The 13,715-nt window shown below is 58.3% G+C and overlaps 1 protein-coding gene across 8 annotated transcripts in view; it reads left to right on the top strand.

The window, feature by feature from the left end:
* Positions 1–13,715, top strand: part of LOC140411246 (kinesin light chain 1-like) — a 669,745-nt gene that overhangs the window by 634,767 nt on the left and 21,263 nt on the right. The gene's annotated exons all lie outside the window — the stretch shown is intronic.

The raw sequence follows: 13,715 nt of genomic DNA, 5'->3' as shown, positions 1-13,715 counted from the left end.
GTTTCACTTTAACAGTAACAGCCTGCATTTGAATAGCACCTAATAATAATCTATTAATAATAATCTTTATTGTCACAAGTAGCCTTACATTAACACTGCAATGAAGTTGCTGTGAAAAGCCCCATGTCGCCACATTCCGGCGCCTGTTCGGGTCACAGAGGGAGAATTCAGAATGTCCAATTCACCCAACAGCACGTCTTTCGGGACAATGATGTCAACCATCACGAGACATTTAACAGGAGGAGTGATGATGAAACATTGAGCCACGGTGTTTCGACAGGTGACCAGAGGATTGAGCAGAGATGGCAGTGAAGAAAGGCCTTCAATTGCAGGGAGAGAGAATTCCTGAGGAAGGGAAAGGCAGCCCCCAGTGCCGGACCAAACCCAGTGGGTGACGGGGTGTGAGAGTGGCATAAAATCAAAATGGTGCTGCCTGTGGGAACACTCGGCAAGTCTGGCAGCTTGTGTGGAATCAGACAGGGAGTTCATGAATCAGGGAGTCACACCCACTCACCCAGTTCAGGAAAACAAGTCACACATCACAGACATGCGAACAAAACTTTACTGACACTGCGGTCTGGCACAGAGGGAGAACCGATCTGTTCAAGGAGCACGGAATGCCGCACTGTCAGAGGGTCAGTACTGAGGGAGTGCTGCACTGTCAGAGGGTCAGTACTGAGGGAGTGCCGCACTGTCAGAGGGTCAGTACTGAGGGAATGCTGCACTGTCAGAGGGTCAGTACTGAGGGAGTGCCGCACTGTCAGAGGGTCAGTACTGAGGGAGTGCCGCACTGTCAGAGGGTCAGTACTGAGGGAGTGCCGCACTGTCAGAGGGTCAGTACTGAGGGAGTGCAGCTCTGTCAGAGGGGCAGTACTGAGGGAATGCTGCACTGTCAGAGGGTCAGTACTGAGGGAGTGCTGCACTGTCAGAGGGTCAGTACTGAGGGAGTGCCGCACTGTCAGAGGGTCAGTACTGAGGGAGTGCCGCACTGTCAGAGGGTCAGTACTGAGGGAGTGCAGCTCTGTCAGAGGGTCAGTACTGAGGGAGTGCTGCACTGTCAGAGGGTCAGTACTGAGGGAGTGCCGCACTGTCAGAGGGTCAGTACTGAGGGAATGCTGCACTGTCAGAGGGTCAGTACTGAGGGAGTGCCGCACTGTCAGAGGGTCAGTACTGAGGGAGTGCCGCACTGTCAGAGGGTCAGTACTGAGGGAGTGCCGCACTGTCAGAGGGTCAGTACTGAGGGAGTGCAGCTCTGTCAGAGGGGCAGTACTGAGGGAATGCTGCACTGTCAGAGGGTCAGTACTGAGGGAGTGCTGCACTGTCAGAGGGTCAGTACTGAGGGAGTGCCGCACTGTCAGAGGGTCAGTACTGAGGGAGTGCCGCACTGTCAGAGGGTCAGTACTGAGGGAGTGCAGCTCTGTCAGAGGGGCAGTACTGAGGGAATGCTGCACTGTCAGAGGGTCAGTACTGAGGGAGTGCTGCACTGTCAGAGGGTCAGTACTGAGGGAGTGCCGCACTGTCAGAGGGTCAGTACTGAGGGAGTGCCGCACTGTCAGAGGGTCAGTACTGAGGGAGTGCTGCACTGTCAGAAGGTCAGTACTGAGGGAGTGCCGCACTGTCAGAGGGTCAGTACTGAGGGAGTGCCGCACTGTCAGAGGGTCAGTACTGAGGGAGTGCTGCACTGTCAGAGGGTCAGTACTGAGGGAGCGCTGCACTGTCAGAGGGTCAGTACTGAGGGAGTGCTGCACTGTCAGAGGGTCAGTACTGAGGGAGTGCTGCACTGTCAGAGGGTCAGTACTGAGGGAGTGCCGCACTGTCAGAGGGACAGTACTGAGGGAGTGCTGCACTGTCAGAGGGTCAGTACTGAGGGAGTGCCGCACTATCAGAGGGTCAGTACTGAGGGAGTGCCGCACTGTCAGAGGGTCAGTACTGAGGGAGTGCAGCTCTGTCAGAGGGGCAGTACTGAGGGAATGCCGCACTGTCAGAGGGTCAGTACTGAGGGAGTGCAGCTCTGTCAGAGGGTCAGTACTGAGGGAGTGCCGCACTGTCAGAGGGTCAGTACTGAGGGAGTGCTGCACTGTCAGAGGGTCAGTACTGAGGGAGTGCCGCACTGTCAGAGGGTCAGTACTGAGGGAGTGCTGCACTGTCAGAGGGTCAGTACTGAGGGAGTGCTGCACTGTCAGAGGGTCAGTACTGAAGGAGTGCTGCACTGTCAGAGGGTCAGTACTGAGGGAGTGCCGCACTGTCAGAGGGTCAGTACTGAGCGAGTGCCGCACTGTCAGAGGGTCAGTACTGAGGGAGTGCCGCACTGTCAGAGGGTCAGTACTGAGCGAGTGCCGCACTGTCAGAGGGTCAGTACTGAGGGAGTGCCGTACTGTCAGAGGGTCAGTACTGAGCGAGTGCCGCACTGTCAGAGGGTCAGTACTGAGGGAGTGCTGCACTGTCAGAGGGTCAGTACTGAGGGAGTGCTGCACTGTCAGAGGGTCAGTACTGAGGGAGTGCCGCACTGTCAGAGGGTCAGTACTGAGGGTGTGCCGCACTGTCAGAGGGTCAGTACTGAGGGAGTGCCGCACTGTCAGAGGGTCAGTACTGAGGGAGTGCTGCACTGTCAAAGCGTCAGTACTGAGGATGTGCTGCACTGTCAGAGGGTCAGTACTGAGGGAGTGCTGCACTGTCAGAGGGTCAGTACTGAGGGAGTGCCGCACTGTCAGAGGGTCAGTACTGAGGGAGAGCTGCACTGTCAGAGGGTCAGTACTGAGGGAGTGCCGCACTGTCAGAGGGTCAGTACTGAGGGAGAGCTGCACTGTCAGAGGGTCAGTACTGAGGGAGTGCCGCACTGTCAGAGGGTCAGTACTGAGGGAGAGCTGCACTGTCAGAGGGTCAGTACTGAGGGAGAGCTGCACTGTCAGAGGGTCAGTACTGAGGGAGAGCTGCACTGTCAGAGGGTCAGTACTGAGGGAGTGCTGCACTGTCAGAGGGTCAGTACTGAGGGAGTGCTGCACTGTCAGAGGGTCAGTACTGAGGGAGAGCTGCACTGTCAGAGGGTCAGTACTGAGGGAGTGCTGCACTGTCAGAGGGTCAGTACTGAGGGAGTGCTGCACTGTCAGAGAGTCAGTACTGAGGGAGTGCTGCACTGTCAGAGGGTCAGTACTGAGGGAGTGCTGCACTGTCAGAGGGTCAGTACTGAGGGAGTGCTGCACTGTCAGAGGGTCAGTACTGAGGGAGTGCTGCACTGTCAGAGGGTCAGTACTGAGGGAGTGCCGCACTGTCAGAGAGTCAGTACTGAGGGAGTGCTGCACTGTCAGAGGGTCAGTACTGAGGGAGTGCTGCACTGTCAGAGAGTCAGTACTGAGGGAGTGCTGCACTGTCAGAGGGTCAGTACTGAGGGAGTGCTGCACTGTCAGGGTCAGTACTGAGGGGGCGCCGCACTGTCAGGGTCAGTACTGAGGGAGTGCCGCACTGTCAGAGGGTCAGTACTGAGGGAGTGCCGCACTGTCAGAGGGTCAGTACTGAGGGAGAGCTGCACTGTCAGAGGGTCAGTACTGAGGGAGTGCTGCACTGTCAGAGGGTCAGTACTGAGGGAGTGCTGCACTGTCAGAGGGTCAGTACTGAGGGAGTGCTGCACTGTCAGAGGGTCAGTACTGAGGGAGTGCCGCACTGTCAGAGAGTCAGTACTGAGGGAGTGCTGCACTGTCAGAGGGTCAGTACTGAGGGAGTGCTGCACTGTCAGAGAGTCAGTACTGAGGGAGTGCTGCACTGTCAGAGGGTCAGTACTGAGGGAGTGCTGCACTGTCAGAGGGTCAGTACTGAGGGGGCGCCGCACTGTCAGGGTCAGTACTGAGGGAGTGCCGCACTGTCAGAGGGTCAGTACTGAGGGAGTGCCGCACTGTCAGAGGGTCAGTACTGAGGGAGAGCTGCACTGTCAGAGGGTCTATTCTGACGGAGTGCCGCACTGTCAGAGGGTCAGTACTGAGGGAGTGCTGCACTGTCAGAGGGCCTGTACTGAGGGAGTGCTGCACTGTCAGAGGGTCAGTACTGAGGGAGTGCTGCACTGTCAGAGGGTCAGTACTGAGGGAGTGCTACACTGTCAGAGGGTCAGTACTGAGGGAGTGCTGCATTGTCAGAGGGTCTATTCTGACGGAGTGCCGCACGGTCAGAGGGTCAGTACTGAGGGAGTGCTGCACTGTCAGAGGGTCAGTACTGAGGGAGTGCCGCACTGTCAGAGGGTCAGTACTGAGGGAGTGCTGCACTGTCAGAGGGTCAGTACTGAGGGAGTGCCGCACTGTCAGAGGGTCAGTACTGAGGGAGTGCCGCACTGTCAGAGGGTCAGTACTGAGGGAGCGCCGCACTGTCAGGGTCAGTACTGAGGGAGTGCCGCACTGTCAGAGGGTCAGTACTGAGGGAGTGCCGCACTGTCAGAGGGTCAGTACTGAGGGAGAGCTGCACTGTCAGAGGGTCAGTACTGAGGGAGTGCTGCACTGTCAGAGGGTCAGTACTGAGGGAGTGCTGCACTGTCAGAGGGTCAGTACTGAGGGAGTGCTGCACTGTCAGAGGGTCAGTACTGAGGGAGTGCCGCACTGTCAGAGAGTCAGTACTGAGGGAGTGCTGCACTGTCAGAGGGTCAGTACTGAGGGAGTGCTGCACTGTCAGAGAGTCAGTACTGAGGGAGTGCTGCACTGTCAGAGGGTCAGTACTGAGGGAGTGCTGCACTGTCAGAGGGTCAGTACTGAGGGGGCGCCGCACTGTCAGGGTCAGTACTGAGGGAGTGCCGCACTGTCAGAGGGTCAGTACTGAGGGAGTGCCGCACTGTCAGAGGGTCAGTACTGAGGGAGAGCTGCACTGTCAGAGGGTCTATTCTGACGGAGTGCCGCACTGTCAGAGGGTCAGTACTGAGGGAGTGCTGCACTGTCAGAGGGCCTGTACTGAGGGAGTGCTGCACTGTCAGAGGGTCAGTACTGAGGGAGTGCTGCACTGTCAGAGGGTCAGTACTGAGGGAGTGCTACACTGTCAGAGGGTCAGTACTGAGGGAGTGCTGCATTGAGTGCTGCACTGTCAGAGGGTCAGTACTGAGGGAGTGCCGCACTGTCAGAGGGTCAGTACTGAGGGAGTGCTGCACTGTCAGAGGGTCAGTACTGAGGGAGTGCTGCACTGTCAGAGGGTCAGTACTGAGGGAGTGCCACACTGTCAGAGGGTCAGTACTGAGGGAGTGCCGCAGTGTCAGAGGGTCAGTACTGAGCGAGTGCTGCACTGTCAGAGGGTCAGTACTGAGGGAGTGCTGCTCTGTCAGAGGGTCAGTACTGAGGGAGTGCTGCACTGTCAGAGGGTCAGTACTGAGGGAGTGCTGCACTGTCAGAGGGTCAGTACTGAGGGAGTGCTGCACTGTCAGAGGGTCAGTACTGAGGGAGTGCTGCACTGTCAGAGGGTCAGTACTGAGGGAGTGCTGCACTGTCAGAGGGTCAGTGCTGAGGGAGTGCTGCACTGTCAGAGGGTCAGTACTGAGGGAGTGCCGCACTGTCAGAGGGTCAGTACTGAGGGAGCGCCGCACTGTCAGAGGGTCAGTACTGAGGGAGTGCCGCTCTGTCAGAGGGTCAGTACTGAGGGAGTGCCGCACTGTCAGAGGGTCAGTACTGAGGGAGTGCTGCATTGTCAGAGGGTCAGTACTGAGGGAGTGCTGCACTGTCAGAGGGTCAGTACTGAGGGAGTGCTGCATTGTCAGAGGGTCAGTACTGAGGGAGTGCTGCACTGTCAGAGGGTCAGTACTGAGGGAGTGCTGCATTGTCAGAGGGTCAGTACTGAGGGAGTGCTGCACTGTCAGAGGGTCAGTACTGAGGGAGTGCCGCACTGTCAGAGGGTCAGTACTGAGGGAATGCTGCACTGTCAGAGGGTCAGTACTGAGGGAGTGCCGCACTGTCAGAGGGTCAGTACTGAGGGAGTGCCGCACTGTCAGAGGGTCAGTACTGAGGGAGTGCTGCACTGTCAGAGGGTCAGTACTGAGGGAGTGCCGCACTGTCAGAGGGTCAGTACTGAGTGAGTGCCGCACTGTCAGAGAGTCAGTACTGAGGGAGTGCCGCACTGTCAGAGGGTCAGTACTGAGGGAGTGCTGCACTGTCAGAGAGTCAGTACTGAGGGAGTGCCGCACTGTCAGAGGGTCAGTACTGAGGGAGTGCTGCACTGTCAGAGGGTCAGTACTGAGGGAGTGCTGCACTGTCAGAGGGTCAGTACTGAGGGAGTGCTGCACTGTCAGAGGGTCAGTACTGAGGGAGTGCCGCACTGTCAGAGGGTCAGTACTGAGGGAGTGCTGCACTGTCAGACGGTCAGTACTGAGGGAGTGCCGCACTGTCAGAGAGTCAGTACTGAGGGAGTGCCGCACTGTCAGAGGGTCAGTACTGAGGGAGTGCCGCACTGTCAGAGGGTCAGTACTGAGGGAGTGCTGCACTGTCAGAGGGTCAGTACTGAGAGAGTGCCGCACTGTCAGAGGGTCAGTACTGAGGGAGTGCTGCACTGTCAGAGGGTCAGTACTGAGGGAGTGCCGCACTGTCAGAGGGTCAGTACTGAGGGAGTGCTGCACTGTCAGACGGTCAGTACTGAGGGAGTGCCGCACTGTCAGAGAGTCAGTACTGAGGGAGTGCCGCACTGTCAGAGGGTCAGTACTGAGGGAGTGCCGCACTGTCAGAGGGTCAGTACTGAGGGAGTGCTGCACTGTCAGAGGGTCAGTACTGAGAGAGTGCCGCACTGTCAGAGGGTCAGTACTGAGGGAGTGCTGCACTGTCAGAGGGTCAGTACTGAGGGATTGCTGCACTGTCAGAGGGTCAGTACTGAGGGAGTGCTGCTCTGTCAGAGGGTCAGTACTGAGGGAGTGCTGCACTGTCAGAGGGTCAGTACTGAGGGAGTGCTGCACTGTCAGAGGGTCAGTACTGAGGGAGTGCTGCACTGTCAGAGGGTCAGTACTGAGGGAGTGCTGCACTGTCAGAGGGTCAGTACTGAGGGAGTGCTGCACTGTCAGAGGGTCAGTGCTGAGGGAGTGCTGCACTGTCAGAGGGTCAGTACTGAGGGAGTGCTGCTCTGTCAGAGGGTCAGTACTGAGGGAGTGCTGCTCTGTCAGAGGGTCAGTACTGAGGGAGTGCTGCACTGTCAGAGGGTCAGTACTGAGGGAGTGCCGCACCGTCAGAGGGTCAGTACTGAGGGAGTGCCGCACTGTCAGAGGGTCAGTACTGAGGGAGTGCTGCACTGTCAGAGGGTCAGTACTGAGGGAGTGCCGCACCGTCAGAGGGTCAGTACTGAGGGAGCGCTGCACTGTCAGAGGGTCAGTACTGAGGGAGTGCTGCACTTTCAGAGGGTCAGTACTGAGGGAGTGCCGCACTGTCAGAGGGTCAGTACTGAGGGAGTGCTGCACTTTCAGAGGGTCAGTACTGAGGGAGTGCCGCACTGTCAGAGGGTCAGTACTGAGGGAGTGCTGCTCTGTCAGAGGGTCAGTACTGAGGGAGTGCTGCACTGTCAGAGGGTCAGTACTGAGGGAGTGCTGCTCTGTCAGAGGGTCAGTACTGAGGGAGTGCTGCTCTGTCAGAGGGTCAGTACTGAGGGAGTGCTGCTCTGTCAGAGGGTCAGTACTGAGGGAGTGCTGCACCGTCAGAGTCAGTACTGAGGGAGTGCCGCACTGTCAGAGGGTCAGTACTGAGGGAGTGCTGCACTGTCAGAGGGTCAGTACTGAGGGAGTGCTGCTCTGTCAGAGGGTCAGTACTGAGGGAGTGCTGCACCGTCAGAGTCAGTACTGAGGGAGTGCCGCACTGTCAGAGGGTCAGTACTGAGGGAGTGCTGCACTGTCAGAGGGTCAGTACTGAGGGAATGCCGCACTGTCAGAGGGTCAGTACTGAGGGAGTGCTGCACTGTCTGAGCGTCAGTACTGAGGGAGTGCTGCACCGTCAGAGTCAGTACTGAGGGAGTGCCGCACTGTCAGAGGGTCAGTACTGAGGGAGTGCTGCACTGTCAGAGGGTCAGTACTGAGGGAGTGCTGCTCTGTCAGAGGGTCAGTACTGAGGGAGTGCTGCACCGTCAGAGTCAGTACTGAGGGAGTGCCGCACTGTCAGAGGGTCAGTACTGAGGGAGTGCCGCACTGTCAGAGGGTCAGTACTGAGGGAGTGCTGCACTGTCAGAGGGTCAGTACTGAGGGAGTGCCGCACTGTCAGAGGGTCAGTACTGAGGGAGTGCTGCACTGTCAGAGGGTCAGTACTGAGGGAGTGCTGCACTGTCAGAGGGTCAGTACTGAGGGAATGCCGCACTGTCAGAGAGTCAGTACTGAGGGAGTGCTGCACCGTCAGAGTCAGTACTGAGGGAGTGCCGCACTGTCAGAGGGTCAGTACTGAGGGAGTGCTGCACTGTCAGAGGGTCAGTACTGAGGGAGTGCTGCACTGTCAGAGGGTCAGTACTGAGGGAGTGCCGCACTGTCAGAGGGTCAGTACTGAGGGAGTGCTGCACCGTCAGAGTCAGTACTGAGGGAGTGCCGCACTGTCAGAGGGTCAGTACTGAGGGAGTGCTGCACTGTCAGAGGGTCAGTACTGAGGGAGTGCCGCACTGTCAGAGGGTCAGTACTGAGGGAGTGCCGCACTGTCAGAGGGTCAGTACTGAGGGAGTGCTGCACTGTCAGAGGGTCAGTACTGAGGGAGTGCCGCACTGTCAGAGGGTCAGTACTGAGGGACTGCTGCACTGTCAGAGGGTCAGTACTGAGGGAGTGCTGCACTGTCAGAGGGTCAGTACTGAGGGAGTGCCGCACTGTCAGAGGGTCAGTACTGAGGGAGTGCCGCACTGTCAGAGGGTCAGTACTGAGGGAGTGCTGCACTGTCAGAGGGTCAGTACTGAGGGAGAGCTGCACTGTCAGAGGGTCAGTACTGAGGGAGTGCCGCACTGTCAGAGGGTCAGTACTGAGGGAGTGCCGCACTGTCAGAGGGTCAGTACTGAGGGAGTGCCGCACTGTCAGAGGGTCAGTACTGAGGGAGTGCTGCACTGTCAGAGGGTCAGTACTGAGGGAGTGCCGCACTGTCAGAGGGTCAGTACTGAGGGACTGCTGCACTGTCAGAGGGTCAGTACTGAGGGAGTGCTGCACTGTCAGAGGGTCAGTACTGAGGGAGTGCCGCACTGTCAGAGGGTCAGTACTGAGGGAGTGCCGCACTGTCAGAGGGTCAGTACTGAGGGAGTGCTGCACTGTCAGAGGGTCAGTACTGAGGGAGTGCCGCACTGTCAGAGGGTCAGTACTGAGGGAGTGCGGCACTGTCAGAGGGTCAGTACTGAGGGAGTGCCGCACTGTCAGAGGGTCAGTACTGAGGGAGTGCTGCACTGTCAGAGGGTCAGTACTGAGGGAGTGCTGCACTGTCAGAGGGTCAGTACTGAGGGAGTGCGGCACTGTCAGAGGGTCAGTACTGAGGGAGTGCCGCACTGTCAGAGGGTCAGTACTGAGGGAGTGCCGCACTGTCAGAGGGTCAGTACTGAGGGAGTGCCGCACTGTCAGAGTGTCAGTACTGAGGGAGTGCTGCACTGTCAGAGGGTCAGTACTGAGGGAGTGCCGCACTGTCAGAGGGTCAGTACTGAGGGAGTGCTGCACTGTCAGAGGGTCAGTACTGAGGGAGTGCTGCACTGTCAGAGGGTCAGTACTGAGGGAGTGCTGCACTGTCCGAGGGTGAGTACTGAGGGAGTGCTGCACTGTCAGAGGGTCAGTACTGAGGGAGTGCTACACTGTCAGAGGGTCAGTACTGAGGGAGTGCCGCACTGTCAGAGGGTCAGTACTGAGGGAGTGCCGCACTGTCAGAGGGTCAGTATTGAGGGAGTGCTGCACTGTCAGAGGGTCAGTACTGAGGGAGTGCCGCACTGTCAGAGGGTCAGTACTGAGGGAGTGCTGCACTGTCAGAGGGTCAGTACTGAGGGAGTGCTGCACTGTCAGAGGGTCAGTACTGAGGGAGTGCCGCACTGTCAGAGGGCCAGTACTGAGGGAGTGCCGCACTGTCAGAGGGTCAGTACTGAGGGAGTGCTGCACTGTCAGTGGGTCAGTACTGAGGGAGTGCTGCACTGTCAGTGGGTCAGTACTGAGGGAGCGCTGCACTGTCAGGGGGTCAGTACTGAGGGAGTGCTGCACTGTCAGAGGGTCAGTACTGAGGGAGTGCCGCACTGTCAGAGGGTCAGTGCTGAGGGAGTGCTGCACTGTCAGAGGGTCAGTACTGAGGGAGTGCTGCCCTGCCAGAGGGTCAGTACTGAGGGAGTGCCGCACTGTCAGAGGGCCAGTACTGAGGGAGTGCCGCACTGTCAGAGGGTCAGTACTGAGGGAGTGCTGCACTGTCAGTGGGTCAGTACTGAGGGAGTGCTGCACTGTCAGTGGGTCAGTACTGAGGGAGCGCTGCACTGTCAGAGGGTCAGTACTGAGGGAGTGCTGCACTGTCAGAGGGTCAGTACTGAGGGAGTGCCGCACTGTCAGAGGGTCAGTACTGAGGGAGTGCTGCACTGTCAGAGGGTCAGTACTGAGGGAGTGCTGCACTGTCCGAGGGTGAGTACTGAGGGAGTGCTGCACTGTCAGAGGGTCAGTACTGAGGGAGTGCTACACTGTCAGAGGGTCAGTACTGAGGGAGTGCCGCACTGTCAGAAGGTCAGTACTGAGGGAGTGCTGCACTGTCCGAGGGTGAGTACTGAGGGAGTGCCGCACTGTCAGAAGGTCAGTACTGAGGGAGTGCTGCACTGTCCGAGGGTGAGTACTGAGGGAGTGCCGCACTGTCAGAGGGTCAGTACTGAGGGAGTGCCGCACTGTCAGAGGGTCAGTACTGAGGGAGTGCCGCACTGTCAGAGGGTCAGTACTGAGGGAGTGCTGCACTGTCAGAGGGTCAGTACTGAGGGAGTGCTGCACTGTCAGAGGGTCAGTACTGAGGGAGTGCCGCACTGTCAGAGGGTCAGTACTGAGGGAGAGCTGCACTGTCAGAGGGTCAGTACTGAGGGAGTGCCGCACTGTCAGAGGGTCAGTACTGAGGGAGTGCTGCACTGTCAGAGGGTCAGTACTGAGGGAGTGCTGCACTGTCAGAGGGTCAGTACTGAGGGAGTGCTGCACTGTCAGAGGGTCAGTACTGAGGGAGAGCTGCACTGTCAGAGGGTCAGTACTGAGGGAGCGCTGCACTGTCAGAGGGTCAGTACTGAGGGAGTGCTGCACTGTCAGAGGGTCAGTACTGAGGGAGTGCCGCACTGTCAGAGGGTCAGTACTGAGGGAGTGCCGCACTGTCAGAGGGTCAGTACTGAGGGAGTGCTGCACTGTCAGAGGGTCAGTACTGAGGGAGTGCCGCACTGTCAGAGGGTCAGTACTGAGGGAGTGCTGCACTGTCAGAGGGTCAGTACTGAGGGAGTGCCGCACTGTCAGAGGGTCAGTACTGAGGGAGTGCCGCACTGTCAGAGGGTCAGTACTGAGGGAGCGCTGCATTGTCAGAGGGTCAGTACTGAGGGAGAGCTGCACTGTCAGAGGGTCAGTACTGAGGGAGTGCTGCACTGTCAGAGGGTCAGTACTGAGGGAGTGCCGCACTGTCAGAGGGTCAGTACTGAGGGAGAGCTGCACTGTCAGAGGGTCAGTACTGAGGGAATGCCGCACTGTCAGAGGGTCAGTACTGAGGGAGTGCTGCACTGTCAGAGGGTCAGTACTGAGGGAGTGCTGCACTGTCAGAGGGTCAGTACTGAGGGAGTGCCGCACTGTCAGGGGGTCAGTACTGAGGGAGTGCCGCACTGTCAGAGGGTCAGTACTGAGGGAGTGCTGCACTGTCAGAGGGTCAGTACTGAGGGAGTGCCGCATTGTCAGAGGGTCAGTACTGAGGGAGTGCTGCCCTGTCAGAGGGTCAGTACTGAGGGAGTGCCGCACTGTCAGAGGGTCAGTACTGAGGGAGCGCTGCACTGTCAGAGGGTCAGTACTGAGGGAGTGCTGCACTGTCAGAGGGTCAATGCTGAGGGAGTGCCGCACTGTCAGAGGGTCAGTACTGAGGGAGTGCCGCACTGTCAGAGGGTCAGTGCTCAGGGAGTGCCGCACTGTCAGACGGTCAGTACTGAGGGAGTGCCGCACTGTCAGAGGGTCAGTGCTCAGGGAGTGCTGCACTGTCAGAGGGTCAGTACTGAGGGAGTGCCGCACTGTCAGAGGGTCAGTACTGAGGGAGTGCTGCACTGTCAGAGGGTCAGTACTGAGGGAGTGCCGCACTGTCAGAGGGTCAGTACTGAGGGAATGCTGCACTGTCAGAGGGTCAGTACTGAGGGAGTGCTGCACTGTCAGAGGGTCAGTACTGAGGGAGTGCTGCACTGTCAGAGGGTCAGTACTGAGGGAGTGCTGCACTGTCAGAGGGTCAGTACTGAGGGAGTGCCGCACTGTCAGGGGGTCAGTACTGAGGGAGTGCCGCACTGTCAGAGGGTCAGTACTGAGGGAGTGCTGCACTGTCAGAGGGTCAGTACTGAGGGAGTGCCGCACTGTCAGAGGGTCAGTACTGAGGGAGTGCTGCACTGTCAGAGGGTCAGTACTGAGGGAGTGCTGCACTGTCAGAGGGTCAGTACTGAGGGAGTGCTGCACTGTCAGAGGGTCAGTACTGAGGGAGTGCCGCACTGTCAGAGGGTCAGTACTGAGGGAGCGCTGCATTGTCAGAGGGTCAGTACTGAGGGAGAGCTGCACTGTCAGAGGGTCAGTACTGAGGGAGTGCTGCACTGTCAGAGGGTCAGTACTGAGGGAGTGCCGCACTGTCAGAGGGTCAGTACTGAGGGAGAGCTGCACTGTCAGAGGGTCAGTACTGAGGGAATGCCGCACTGTCAGAGGGTCAGTACTGAGGGAGTGCTGCACTGTCAGAGGGTCAGTACTGAGGGAGTGCTGCACTGTCAGAGGGTCAGTACTGAGGGAGTGCCGCACTGTCAGAGGGTCAGTACTGAGGGAGTGCTGCACTGTCAGAGGGTCAGTACTGAGGGAGTGCCGCACTGTCAGAGGGTCAGTACTGAGGGAGTGCTGCCCTGTCAGAGGGTCAGTACTGAGGGAGTGCCGCACTGTCAGAGGGTCAGTACTGAGGGAGTGCCGCACTGTCAGAGGGTCAGTACTGAGGGAGTGCTGCACTGTCAGAGGGTCAGTACTGAGGGAGTGCTGCACTGTCAGAGGGTCAGTACTGAGGGAGTGCTGCACTGTCAGAGGGTCAGTACTGAGGGAGTGCTGCACTGTCAGAGGGTCAGTACTGAGGGAGTGCTGCACTGTCAGAGGGTCAGTACTGAGGGAGTGCTGCACTGTCAGAGGGTCAGTACTGAGGGAGTGCCGCACTGTCAGAGGGTCAGTACTGAGGGAGTGCTGCACTGTCAGAGGGTCAGTACTGAGGGAGTGCCGCACTGTCAGAGGGTCAGTACTGAGGGAGTGCCGCACTGTCGGAGGGTCAGTACTGAGGGAGTGCTGCACTGTCAGAGGGTCAGTACTGAGGGAGTGCCGCACTGTCAGAGGGTCAGTACTGAGGGAGTGCTGCATTGTCAGAGGGTCAGTACTGAGGGAGTGCCGCACTGTCAGAGGGTCAGTACTGAGGGAGTGCTGCATTGTCAGAGGGTCAGTACTGAGGGAGTGCCGCACTGTCAGAGGGTCAGTACTGAGGGAGTGCCGCACTGTCAGAGGGTCAGTACTGAGGGAGTGCCGCACTGTCAGAGGGTCAGTACTGAGGGAGTGCTGCACTGTCAGAGGGTCAGTACTGAGGGAGTGCCGC

Source organism: Scyliorhinus torazame, chromosome 4, assembly GCF_047496885.1.
Source record: "Scyliorhinus torazame isolate Kashiwa2021f chromosome 4, sScyTor2.1, whole genome shotgun sequence".
Classification (NCBI taxonomy): Eukaryota; Metazoa; Chordata; class Chondrichthyes; order Carcharhiniformes; family Scyliorhinidae; genus Scyliorhinus; species Scyliorhinus torazame.
The sequence above is the reverse complement of the archived record's forward strand: the minus strand, read 5'-3'. Positions and strand labels throughout refer to the sequence as shown.